Consider the following 14,761-nt stretch of genomic DNA (forward strand, 5'->3'; position numbering starts at 1 on the left):
AAATTATAATAATCTCAGGAACAAACTATAAATTCCAATTATTGCTGTCATTAAGCAATATCTGAATCTTACAGGGGATTCCAGACAATGCAATAAAGCCCAAAAAATAAAAAAAAGCATACATATTTGAAAAAGCCAAAAACTGTCATAATTCACAGATGATATAATTATCTATCAAGAAAATCCAGAAGAATTTGAAAATTTCTTAAATTGAACAATGGCTTGTGGTATTGCTGGATAAAAAAAAATCAATATGTGAAAAAAAATCAATGACTTATATAATAGAATTTAACAATAAGAAAAAGCAAGGAGAAAAGATAAATTAGCACCAAAAATATAAAACATGTAGGCATATAACTAATACATCCACTACTTATAAAAACAAAGAGGCAAATCTTTAGTAATGGACATAAAAGAAGACTTACGTAAATAGACAAAGTTCATGAATGGAAAAACTAAATATTACCGATATGTAAATATCCTCGTGTTGCTCTGTAAATTCAGTGCTGTCCCAAACATGGTACTACCTGAACTCTTGGATGACTCTGACAAGCTAATTCCTCAATTCAAAAAGCAAGAAAAAATTCATGAAGACAGGGAAGAAATGTTTGGAAAAGAGAAGAAAACCAAAACCTTGTGTATCTTAACCTTGTATCAAGCAGATTCATATTTACGTGAACTCAGAGTCACCTAAATCATGAGGCTGGAGGCCTCAAGTCCCACACAAAACCGTCTTTACTCCTGATTCCAGTTGCAAGTTCACGGGGTTTCCAAAACCACCCTTAGGTTTGACAATGAGCAAAAGGGACTAACAGAATGTATTGAAAACTATTATACTCACATCATTCTTTGTTGCAGGAAAAGGATACAGATTAAAATCAGCCGCGAGAAGAGACACAGAAGGGAAGGTAGTCTAAGCGTGGAGCCTCCAGTTGTCCCCTCTTCATCAAGTCACACATAGCACGGCGGGGTTGTTGGCGATACGTACAGAGTCCTGTCAAGCGGGGAGGCTAGCCTTTGGTGCCACGAGTTTTTATTGGGGCTCAGTCACATACTGCCTACTGGCTCACTTCTATCTTCCTGGACGCGGGGTGAGCACCTTTAGTCGGCAGTTTCTCTGCAAGTGATGTGTTGTAGCCCAAATCCTCCATCGCAAACCACACTGTTGGACGGTTCAGTGGCCAAAGCCCCCCATCCACACGGAGGTACTCCTATCCAGGCTTCTTTTTGAGTAAGGTTGAGTTTTCACTTATGCAATATAAAGATTTAGTGTATAGCGTTGAATTCAAATTGAGGAAATGATCGGCACGTATTCCCGTAAAAGCACAGAAGTATGTCTGGGAAAATCTATATTGAACTATGATCTGCGATAGATAAACTATAATCTGTAATGGATAAGCGATAATCTGTAATATACACCAAACTGTGAGAATAGCAGAGGACTATTAGGGGTCAAGAACGTAAGGAAAGTCGTTTTTTGCTCTTTGTGCCTCTTTGCATATTTGCATATTTGTTGACAGGAATCGTTGAATGGATAGGTGATTTAAATAACTAATGAAAGATCGCCTCTACTTCTACTAAACAAATATGAACGTAATTCTATACAATATTGAGATTAAGAGGAGCCACATGTTTAGCCCCCTGGGGGTACCACCGGGCACCCACCAGGCACTGGGCTTGCTGCCTCTCCTAGTGGAAGAGGAAACGAGCTGACTACAGCTCCACGAACCTATAACCGTTGTTACTACATATGGAACTGGTTTCTTTCTTTCTCTTTCTTTCTTTCTTTCTTTCTTTCTTTCTTTCTTTCTTTCTTTCTTTCTTTCTTTCTTTCTCTTTCTTTCTTTCTTTCTTTCTTTCTTTCTTTCTTTCTTTCTTTCTTTCTTTCTTTCTTTCTTTCTTTCTTCTTTCTCTTCTTTGTCTTAATTATTTTTATCCATGGTCAAAGGCACAGGCTTGAGAAGGACAGAGGTTGGCAGAGAGTGCCCCCCAGCCACCCTCAAGGTCTCCCTTAAGAACTTCCCTTCAAAAAAAAAAAAAAAAAGAAAGAAAGAAAGAAAGAAAGAATGAAAGAAAGAAAGAAAGAAATGAAAAAAAAAAAAGAACTTCCTTTCCTAAATCCACCCTTTAGAGTCAGTGTTTCCCACCCTTGTTCTGCTTCTCTTAATAGGCTGAAAAGCCTCCGAGGGTGAATTCGTCTACCTTAAAGTTGTCTCTCACCATTCAGGGTGAGCCACGAATTATACTCCCTGCCTACAATTCCATGGACTTCAGTCTCTGTATCGTTTAATCTCTCCGTAATCCCTTCGCTTTGCATTAATCCTATAGTCACCCTTAGTTTAGGTCTCCATCATTTCACTTCTTACTCTTATAGATGTTGTTCCCTAAGGAATTGGGATGGTGACATAAATAAGTGAAGCAGACAGCTATACGAATATCAGGGCCTGGGGTGCCCGGGTGACTCAGCTGGTTAAGCGCTCGACTCTTAATTTCCGCCCGGGTCATGATCTCAGGATCATGACACTGAGCCCCGAGTCAGGCTCAGCATGGAGTCTGCTTGACATTCTCTCTCTCTCCCTTACCTTGCTTGCATGCTCCACTCTCTTCCTCTAAAATAAATACATAAATCTTTAGAAAAATAAATCGGGAATGGTGCACGCTATAAGGAACCAAAGAATCCTTTACCTTTTTAAAAAGCATTCACATTCAAGGGGCTTTTTTTGTCGTCTGAATGTTTTGTTTTGCATCAGGCGGCCTAGCTGCTTCTGTGGCCAGATTCTCATGACCTGGTTCATGACCTGTGGCCATGGTCTCCACACCATGTACTTTAGGAGTTTTCTATTTGGCTGCTGAACTCTCTGCCTAGAAATGAAAAACCTAATGATTTCAGTTCTCTACCCAAAAGTTTTCCAAAGATTTAATTCTAAACCAAACTCAAAACCCCTCAACCTCACAGCCAATCCCATATCTATCTGACTTCCGATTCTCTTCTCTGTGCTCCTCACCAGGCCTATGTCACACTGTGATCCAGTCATCCTGAAATGCGGCTGGACCATTCTGCGTCCTGTGCTCTGTATTGCTTTTGTGACTTTTCTGGCTTTTTAGAGGCCTTCCCTGACTCCTCTACTCTGATGGAATCCTCTCGTTTATGGTCTTCTCAGTACCACCGACTTACTGCCCTCAAAGCGGTGCTCGTGGGCCGTACGCGGTAACAAGTTAGCTTTTCTACCTCTTGCACGAACACGTGTGCTCTTCAAGGTGGACTCGACGTCGTGTTTATCTCTGTGGAAATGGCACCTGACACTGGACAGAGACTCTGCCAACCTCTGTTAGAAGCTAGAAGAACAATGGGTTGTTCTTCTAGCACAAGGTTTTTAGTAAGACAGGAATCAAGTGCTTCGTCCCCTGCGGGCTGTCTGGGTGCCTTTGGGTGACTTACAGGACCTCACTGGCCCGGCTCCCTCGCGGTGGCCCCCGCAGGACGGCTACACACGGCTACTTCATGTGGCTCACGAGGACACAGCCGGGCACAGAAGCTGGTCGATAGGTGCAGGCTACGGTCGTGGTAACGGTGGTGGCAGAAATAGAGGTCATAGTGGTTTGGGTAACGTTTCAAAAAGCAAACACGGAAAAACCTTTACACATCGTCTCGGTCTGAGAAGCTGTGAGTCAAAAGAGACAGTAAAGCGCGTGCACTTTCACGATGTGGTTCTCATAAGCCGCACACACGTCTTCCCGCCCCAAAGCAAACTCATCGCGTCACCCTCTGCCACAAGGGGTCTTCCCCAGGGGTCCAGCCACCACCCCAGCCCTGGCCGCTTCGGGAACGTGCGAGGACCTCTTGATTTCCTCTCCCTTAGCTCCCACGGCCAGTCAAGCCCTGCTGCTCCAGTGCAGTCACCACCTCACTGACGTCTCTATCTCTTGTCTTGCTAACTCTACCTGATCTTCTAAACAATAGAATCAGAAATGATACGACCCTTTGTCTTTCCCTCGGTGCTTCCCATGGTGCAAACTCCCTCCCACGGCCTGAATGAACAGGCTCACGAGACCCACGAAACTGCCCTGGCCCGACCTCCACTCACCTCCGGCCACTTCCACCTTTCCACCCCGGCCTCACCAGGTTATGATTCTTTCTGTTCCTCCCATCTACCGTGCTCCTCCTCACTATCAAGTCTTCACCCAAGCCATTTTCTTGTCTAAAATAAGCTTCCCAAGCCTCCTTAACTGGGCTGTCTACCACTCATTATTCAGGTTTCACGTGTGTCATTTCCTCCTGGACTCCTTCCCTGACAAACCTCTCCGCCCCCTGTGGCTCATACACCACAACCCCCCTGATCCACTCCACCGGATCACCAAGGCCTGTTCACTTGTCCTCCTCTTCTGCTCCATTACCCTGTGAATCCTATGAAAGCAGAAACCAGGTACGTCTCGCTCGCCATCGTATCCCCAGTGCTTATCTCAGTACACACTACGCTTAGTAGGATTGGCGGTTACCCACGCATGATAAAAATAAATGAATGAATGAGCAAGTGAGGTGTATTTTTAAGCTTATTTTGAAGCTGTGTCTGAGCCAAACCGGTGGGTGTAAAATCCTTTGTCTGTTCCAGGCTCTGTGATGACCCTGGAAGAATCACTGAATTCCTGAGTTTTCATAGTGGTCTATAGCTAGTCTGTTTGAAGTTCAGAAGTTCTATGAAGTTCTGCAGTGGGAAGTACAGCAACTCCCCTCTCCTCAGCAGTAAGAGACTTTTTCACACTTTATCTATTCGACTAGAAGTGCTGATTCTTTCACTGCCAATGTCTTCTTCAACTGATTGATTTTATTTTTCATAAACTCAGAATTACTTTTCTAAAACTCTATTTATTTGATTCTTCTTTTCAGCCCTCTGTCTTTAGAATGGCACTGGTTTTTATTACTATTATGATTGGTAAAACCAGCCAGCTATGATGACTGGGTCAAAGTCTTCATATTTAGCTTAGATATTCAAACTTTTCTTTTTGATTTAAAAAGAAAATAAAAAGTATATTTCTACACACACATCAGTGATTTGATGCATGTGGAATGACACTACTGCTGCCATCTATAATCCCTTTGAAGAAAACCCAGGAAAATCTATTTTCTATCTCTATTATTAGTTTTCAATGAGAGGAATGCTTAGGTTTCAGTGATGAAAATCAAACCCTTCCCAAAAGTTTTGACATTATCCACTTTGGAGGATAAATAAATTGACAATTCATCATAAAGAAAAAAAGCATATGGACTTTGGAACCTGACAGAAATGAATGAAATTGGGGTCATGGCTCTGGGACTTCTTCACTATGTAAATTGGTATTTTAGTAAACGCTCTAAGATTCATTTTCCCTATTTATTTCTTTTAATGGCTTACCATAGCAAGCATACCTACAATAGAGATATTTTGAGTGTTAATTGAGTAACACTCATCAAGTGCTACTCAATTTGCTATTGCACATGGCATGAGTATATAAGTTACAGCAACTGTTTGCAGTGAGGCAGCATCTTCACAGAGTTTATAGCAAGAATAAGCTGTTATATAATCTGAACCTGAATGATACACATTGATCCTGGTAATCTTTGCAAACAGCCCTTCGATGAAGTATACCCTGGGTGCTTTAAGGTTAGAACATCAGTTGGACCATCTTTACTTAGGGTGGTCCAAGTATGACTGCAAAAGTTATAACTAACATTCAAAGGCTCCTGCTACAGAAGACATGACAATCCTTGGCTTTCAGCTTTCAAGACCATCTGCTGTAAGGTGACGTGATTATTGTAACTTTTCCTGAACTTCATACTTGTGAGCTTAAAATGACATATCCCCCCAGTATGGCCCTGTTTCTAAAGGAATTTGCTTAAATCTTGGATCTGAAAGCAGAGTACTACTAGAATACTGCTCAGCTTGAGCTAAGCATTTGCAAAGGCCTGAAGATTTTCTAGAGTTGGCACTTCTCACCTGCTGACTCAGATGGGAAACACTCTACACAAGTATTGTGGCCAAGATTTCTACTTAAAAGATGCTTTTTTAATTTTGCAAACATTTAATGAAATGGCGTTTCTAAGTTCTTTACTTGAATGACTAAAAATGACAAATTTTACTCAAAAAATTGTTGGTCAGAGCAAGGCATTTTAATTATCAATAGCTGCTGTTTGACAAATCACCTAAAACAATGACTATGCCAGATGCTAGGTGATCAAAATGACTCTTATAGAATCGCTTTCCCTTAAGTGCATGTGGAATTTGTGCCTTCCTTCTAACCAAGGGTGGACAGAAAAAGCAATGAGATATCACTCTCTTGATTTGGTTTATTATATGGCAAAGGTGATAAGATGTCACCTTTGATTATGGTAAATTATAAGACTCTGTCTTAGCAGATTGGAGCAAGAAGTAAATAGCTACATTGTGAACTCCCTATGGAGAAGGCCATGTGGCAGGGAATTGAGAGTGGCCTGCAGACCTGGGGGAAGTCTTTATCCAACAACCAATAAGAAACTGAAGCCCGGATGCGGAGCTGCAAGGAAATGAAAAACAAAATGAGCTCCAAAATAAGAATGAGTTGCCAAAAACAAGAATGAGCTCCAAAGTAGATACTTTGATAGTCAAGGCTCAGATGAAAAGGAAGTTTGTCCAACACCTTCTTTACAGCATTGTGAAATCCTCTTCAGAGAACCCAGCTAGGTTATTACCTGACTCCTGACCCAGGGAAACTGTGAGGAAATAAATGTCTGTTGTTTCCAGCTGTTAACGTGTGCTAATTTGTTTTTTGTATAAATAAAAATACAGTGACTTGAAATAAAAAATATTTATTATTTATCATCTTTCAAGGTTGACTTGGGTTCTTGTAGATTCAACCAGGCTGATCACATGGTTGTTTTCACCTAGGAGGTCAGATAAAACATATGGGATGGTCTCATACACCCCCTCCACTCTTCTCTCTATATCTCTCTGCTGGAAGAGTTAGACGTCTTAATGGCATTTAGAGGTCTAAGATAGAGCAAGTTTAAGCTGCCAAACCTCTTTTGTCAGATCCCTGGAATCAGATGTCCTAGGGCCTCCCTTCTGCCTACTATATTGGTAAAAGCATATCACAAGACCATTCCAGGTTCAAGGTAGGAAAATGCACTCAGATTCTTAATGTGGGAGTATCATGAACATCCCGGAATGGGAGAAATAGAAATTGTTGCTGGCAATATCTGCAGACAATCTGCTTAAACCCACCCTCTGGCCACAATGACACCTACACTACGTGCAGAAGTTTCTCACACCCACTAAAGACCCAGAAATCTTATCCAATTAGGAGACTGGGTTAAAAGTTCAGTATCTTATGATTCATATTCAAGTCTGGATAAGGTTCTTCTGGTACGGACCTCATAAAAATGTAGACTTGTAATCCAAAAAGAAAAACTCAGCCCAGAATGGCATGATACTAGTTCTCAGAGCACTCTACTCTTGAAGAAAAACTGGGGCTCAGTTATGTTCCCTTGGAGTGATTTCAATGTCTCCCAACTCCATCCTTAGACTCTGTCTCTCTTTTCTGAACCATCCTTCCTTTTCTATAAGAAATGTCCAATATTTGTAGCTAAGTGGCTCAGTCTTCATCCTGCCCAAAGAAAGGTAGAGGTCCATGAGTCTCTTTTCATTTTAAACTTTGCCACTTTTCATCCAATCTAATTCAGCTACCTTAAAAAAACACTGTGTTTCCATGGTATTAAATTATAATCCACGACATTAGAAAAATGCCACAACCACAAATCTCTTCAAGGGTCTTCTCTCCTTTGGGTTGAGACTCAGGATGCCCTTGGATAATATCTTTAAAGTCCTTTGAAGGCTTTTGTCTGGTTGAAAGGGACTATAGAGAAGGGGCAAGCTGGAGGAAGAGTAAGCACCTTGTCTCATCTGATTCCTTGAGTTTAGCTAGATATCTATCAAATCATGCTGAAGACTTGTGAATTCAACCTGAGATGTAAGAAAAGACTTGCTGGTACTCTGCAGGTAGAAAAGTGACTATTTTCTGCAAGGTAGGAGGTGTGGAGAAGTGCATCTGGAGTGATATAACAGAAGGTAAATGGTGGGGGAGGGAGCCTCCCTAAGCTGGCTACTGAAGGATGATATAGCTCCCCAGTGCAAAACTGGAACCCTTAGTAATCTGTTCCAGCGAGAGACATCCCTGCCTGAAAGGTGCTCCAGTGGTAAAATGGGGCAGATTGCTAGCTGGGACAGTGTGGTCTGAGAGTCACAGAAAGAACCAGAGTGCCTGAGCAGAGTGGGTTCCCAAACACTGGAGCCCTGAAACTGGTTATGGTCAGCAAGCCCTGGAGCAGGCTCTCAGCTCGATTGGCCATAAACCATGAGCCCTGGTCTCATTGGGTGACCACTTTCCTGCAAAGGACAGAAACTTGGGCACCCTCCACCTTCCCCTGGGAGGGATGGAGCAGGTGCGTGCACAAGTAGGCCACAGCTCTCAGGGCAGGGACCCTGTAGAGGACAGTAACAGGGTGACCCTCGCCTTCCCCTCAGATAATCAGCAAAGGCAGTTCTAAGAGGGAGCACATTGCAATACAAGCCTTTATCAAGAAACTAGAAAGTCTCAAATACACAAATTAACCTTATACCTAAAGGAGCTGGAGAAAGAACAGCAAGTGGAGCCTAAACCAGGAGGAGAAGAGAAAGAATAAAGATCAGAGCAGAAATCAATGAAATAGAAACCAAAAGAACAGGAGAACAGACCAACGAAACTAGAAGCTGCTTCTTTGAAAGAATGAATGAGATTGATAAGTCCCTGGCCAGATTTATCAAAAAGAAGAGAGAAAGGGCCCAAACCAATAAAATCATAAATGAAAGAGGAAAGATCAGGACCAACACCTAGGAAATTCAAACAATTTTAAGAACATATCATGAACAATTATGTGCCAACACATTAAACAATCTGGAAGGAATGGCTGCTCCCGGAAACTTATAAACGACCATAACTGAAACAGGAAGAAATAGAAAATCGGAAGAGACCCCTAAGCAGCAAGGAAATTGAAGCAGTCGTCAAAAATCTGCCAACAAGCAAGAGTCCAGGGTCAGACAGCTGCCCAGGGGAACTCTACCAAACCTTTAAAGAAGAACTAATACCTGCTCTTCTCAAGCTGTTTCAAAATATAGAAATGGAAGGAAAACTTCCAAACGTGTTCTATGAGGCCAGCATGACCTTGATCCCAAAACCAGAGGAAGGCCCCACCAAGAAGGAGAGGAGGACAAACCACTCCCCCTGATGAACATGGACGCCAACACTCTCACCAAGATACTAGCCAAGGGGATCCAACGGTGCAGTAGAAGGACTATGCACCATGATCAGGTGACATTTATTCCTGGGCTGCGGGGGTGGTTCAATGTCCACAAATCAATCAACGTGCTCCATCAGACTAACAAAAGGAAGAACAAGAACCATAGGATCCTCTCAACTGATGGAGGGAAAGCATTTGACAAAGTGCAGCCTCCTAGCCAAGGGGATCCAACGGTGCAGTAGAAGGACTATGCACCATGATCAGGTGACATTTATTCCTGGGCTGCGGGGGTGGTTCAATGTCCACAAATCAATCAACGTGCTCCATCAGACTAACAAAAGGAAGAACAAGAACCATAGGATCCTCTCAACTGATGGAGGGAAAGCATTTGACAAAGTGCAGCCTCCTTCCTTGATTAAAACTCTCTGCAGTGTAGGGATAGAGGGGACACAGCCCAGTATCATAAAAGCCGTCCATGAAAAGCCCACAGCAGATATCATTGTCAACGGGGAAATAGTGGGAGCCTTTCCCCCTGGGTCAGGAACACGGCAGGGATGTCCACTGTCACCACTGCTGTTCAAGGCGGTACTGGAAGTCCTGGCCTCAGCCATCAGACAACAAAAAGAAATAAAAGGCACCAAAATCAGCAAAGAGGAAGTCAAACCGTCTTCACAGAAGACACGATATTCTATATGGAAAGACTCCACCCCAAGGTTGCTAGAACTCACACAGCAATTCAGCAACGTGGCAGGACAGAAAATCAGGGCCCAGAAATCAGTGGCATTTCTATACACTGACAATGAGACAGAAGAAAGAGAAGTTAAGGCGTCGAACCCATTTACAACTGCATCGAAAACCATAACGTGCCTAAGAATAAACCTAACCAGGGGTGAAGGATCCATACTCTGCAAACTACAGAAAATGTATGAAAGAAATTAAGGAAGACACAAAGAGATGAAAAATATTCCACGCTCATGTGTTAGAAGAACAAATATTGTTAAAATGTCCGTGCTACCCAGAGCAATCTACATATTGAATGTAATCAAATTTTCCTCTTTAGTTTTCTTTTTCTCCTTGTCACTCTGTCCTCATTAGCTGAAGCTAACAGTGTCTTGCAGTTAGCAATAACCAAGCAAAAGCTATGTTTTGGACTTAAAACTTATATAGCTAACCAAGCTCTACAAAACAGAGGTTAGGAAAATGTAAACCCTCTGCCACAATGTAATATAAACATACTCAGGTAATCATTGCTTTTTCTACAAGAAAACTGAGTTTCAAGAAGATTAAGTATCTTGCCCAAGATTTCATCGAATTCTGTCTATCGTAAGCCCATGCTTTTCTCCTCTTCTTTCCTTCTGGGTGCCACAGTGCCCCCTACAAACAAAGGTGCTCTGCAAAGTGGGAAACTTGTGAGTCTAGCATTGACAGATGCATTTAACTTAGAGTGAGAGGTCTACGGTCTTTTTAGTAGTTGAACACAACTCCTCAAGGCACTAGTCTCTTATGGAACATATCACTTTTGATTATTGATCACTTGTTACGGCATCCCTCATTTTCTGTGACATTATAAATCCCATTACAATATATCAGTTCTTAACTATTCTATGCCAGTTTCCTTCCCTCTCAAGAAAAACATATCGAGGATAGAGAAAAATAAATTCCATTTAACAGAATACATTGCCATCTTTTCCTGGGTGTTTACTATGTGCGCCCGACAATTCTATACCTAAAAAATTTATATATAATAACTTCACACTGAAGGGCTAGGATCACTTATCATTACCACTCAGAGTGGCATAGAAAGTAAGATTTTCCCAAAAAAATCCAGACAGGCAACAAGATAAGTAGTGTTATTTCCAAAGGCTAGAGTAATGAAATTGTTGTGCTTAGGTAGTTAATTTATCTGGATACACCACCAGTAAACAACAGCAGGAGAAAGAACCATAGATCTTCACCAAATATCACTTAGGAAGCTCTCAAAAAATTTAGCTTCCTGATTAATGCCTTAGAGATTCTGATTAATTAGTTGCATCAGTCATGGGTTCAGTAAGGATCAAAAGAAGTGATTCAAAGAGTTTATGAAGGGACTATTTTAAAAACCAAATTAATACACAAAAAATTCTATGATTTTACATCATAATTTAAATACAACATCACAATTTAAAATAAAGTGCCCTAAAAACCACATTGGCACCTAAGACAAAAGGAAAAATAGGGAATAGTGATCCTGTCTTTATTTAAAAATTTGATACTGTGTTCACCATGCATTTTTTTCATTATTTTGATTTTTTTAAAAAACAGTACAACAAGATATCATCTATCCTGATTACTGAGTTTTTATGGCATATTCCTTTCCCTTAAATTTTATACTCAAGGCATGTGCCTGAGTCTGCTCACACCACTTGTGTCCTTATATAAAGTATGATGTCACCAGACCAACACAGCACCACTTCTGATTCCTTAGATTCACATCACAGCTTTATTATTTTTCAATCCTATAGCTTCAGATTATTTACTTCACCTCTTTAAGAACTTATTTCATTCACATATTGAGAATTAAATAATCCTTATGAAATACTACAATGTCTACATAAAGTAAGTTCTTAATAAATATGAGCTAGTGTTATGTGTGGAGTTCTAAGTTAATTTGACTAATTGAGGAAGAATAATTCTTCCTTTTATGGTCTTATGGACTAAAGTATTTGTTTAGAATTTTAGATAGTGCCAATGGCAACAAAGAAAATCTCTACTTGTGTCCTCCTAAGAGGTCTCATTCCAGACAGACTAGATCTATCCAATAGCACTTTCCAAAATGATGGAAATATCCCATAGTCTATACTGTCCAATATGGCAGCCACTAGCCATGGGGTTTGACATGTGGCTACTACAACTGAAAAATCCCAAGTCTTTATTTCATGTTAGTTGATTTAAATTTAAATAGTCATATGTGGCAAGCAACTATTTTATTGAACAACACAGTACAGACCCCTGAGTCTATTAATTTACTTTTTTTATATCATAAGGATAAAGGAGAATCAATGTGAAAGTATATACTGAAGGCTTGTCACAAAGGAGTTGTCCACTAAAGCCTATTTCCCCTTATCTAAACTCAAATGAGTAGCATTTTTTTTTTTTTACCACTCCAGCTTTTCCTGATTTTCCCATAGACATTATATCCAAAGTTTGCAGTTTTTGCAAAGGACTCCAAAATGGGAGCCACAGTCCCATGAATGCATAAGATGACCCATTGGGGCACCAGAAGGAAACAGAGTTAGAATGTATGATATTAATTTTTAATAAAAATATGAGGAAGGGGTGCCTGGGTGGTGTAGTCAATTGAGTTGTCTGACTCTTGGTTTCAGCTCAGGTCATGATCTCAGGTTGTGGGATCAAGCTCTGTGTCAGGCTCCACAGGAGCATGGAGTCTGCTTGAGATTCTCTCTCCCTCTGCCCCTCCCATTTGTGTGCTTCTCTCTCTCTCTAAATTAAAAATAAGCACATCTTTTTTAAAAATCAAAATATAGGGGAGAAATTAAGTTTTATAATATCTAATAAATGGATGGGACTGCCTCTACCTCACCCTGCCTCACTCAATCTGTGCTTCATTCAGTCCTCAATCAATCGGAATTTATATCAGAAAATCATCCCCAAAAAGAATAAAAACTCCATAAGACCTAAACATTGACAGTGGTGTTCTCACTGGATTGTTTGTATATTCTATATACAGGGAGAGACAGAGAGAGACAGAGAGACAGAGAGGGTCTCAAGCAGACTCCACGCTGAGCATGGAGCCTGACACATGGCTCATCTCATGACCCATGAAATCATGACCTGAGCCAAAACCAGGAGTCAGAGACCTAACCAACTGTGACACCCAGGTGTCCTTGGTTAATTGTATTTTTAAAATAAAGATTTTTAAAATAGTAAAATTTTTACAATACTATGTGATAAAATGGGGGAATTGACTGTAGAAATTTTTGCCATTATACTGAAAAGAGTTGTTGACCCTAAAGATGAATTACATGTTTTTATTTTATAGAAGACAGATGTTCCAAATTTGCTGATTTTTTTTTTCTGGTATGATAAGTAGCTGTCAGGTTGCTGCTGCCTATCAGATCTTTTTATTTTTTTATCAGATCTTTAAATAAATTAATAAGATCTTTGAATTCATCTCTTTGAGGTAAAAGTAATATTTCAACAATAAGAAAATGCTTTTTGAAAGAATTTCTTGCTATGGGGAGAGTATTTGGGAAAAAGATGCTTAGAATTGCTTCCATCTTTCTTTGGTGTTGCTGCCAAAAAACACTGTATGCCACCTGTAAAAACACTCATATCTGCAGACTCCAAAACCTCAGCAATATAATTTTTTAATTGTCCTAAAATTTTCACAAATGACATTTTAGTGGATTTGAAACTTCTTTTTAAAAATTTAAAAGTATAACATCGTATAGTTAGGCTAAAAAAACCTAATTGAATCAGGAAAGGAAAACATTAACAAGATGAAACTCAACATAAACTTTCCATAATTGGTGCATAGACTTCAAAATCTTGTGTAATATTTTTAATAGAATACTTCATGGCAGCTTCTTGTTGTTTGGACTTATAAATCTTTTTTAACTACAACAGTCATAAAAATCAGGAATTAAAAAAAATGAAACCAGAATTAGACCTTTACGTTGCTATGTCACAAAACGTTAAAGCAAGATTAAAACTCAGTGAGGCATATTCAATCACATTGCTTTCCCCCAAATCTAATGCATTTATATATTGATAATATTTTAGTGAGTAAAAGTGATTTTATATCTTTAACATTTACCTCATTCTTTTTAAATGTCTTTGTAAATATTATAAAATACTTGTACCACAACACATGTTTTTAAAGAAATATATAAATAATCATATATTGGGAAGGTCCAATTTCTTTACTGAAGTCATCAAAAATGCTTGAATGTTTAGATAGTTTATTTCTTACTTCACTCTGTATGTTTTGACTTGCTAATTAGGTTGAGAGAGCCTTGGCATATATAAATTATCAGTCTTTAGGACATTGGTCACCATATAAGAATAGTCAATAATAAAACTATGTATCACTTATCAAATGCTATGCCACAAATTATATTGGTGCCTTCCAGTATAGTATAAGCTCCCAAGGAATATTTTGTTTAAACCTCACAGCATATCTACGAGGTAGGTAATATGATCCTCTGATGATATGCCAAGAAATTGAAAGTCAGAGCACCTAAACAACTTTCTTAAGTTTGTAAAATTAGTTAAGTGACAAAATTGTGATTTAAATACATTTTTTTCTGGATCTGAATACTAATATTACTAATAAAATAATTGTAGTAATAATGTCTAAAATTTATGGAGTTATTACATACCAGTGTTCTAAGTGCATTGTATCATATAATCCTTAAAAGAATTCTACTAAGTAGATGCTATTCAAATTACTCTATTCAGTACCTAGAGTTTAAA

Source organism: Canis lupus, chromosome 6 (assembly GCF_003254725.2).
Source record: "Canis lupus dingo isolate Sandy chromosome 6, ASM325472v2, whole genome shotgun sequence".
Classification (NCBI taxonomy): Eukaryota; Metazoa; Chordata; class Mammalia; order Carnivora; family Canidae; genus Canis; species Canis lupus.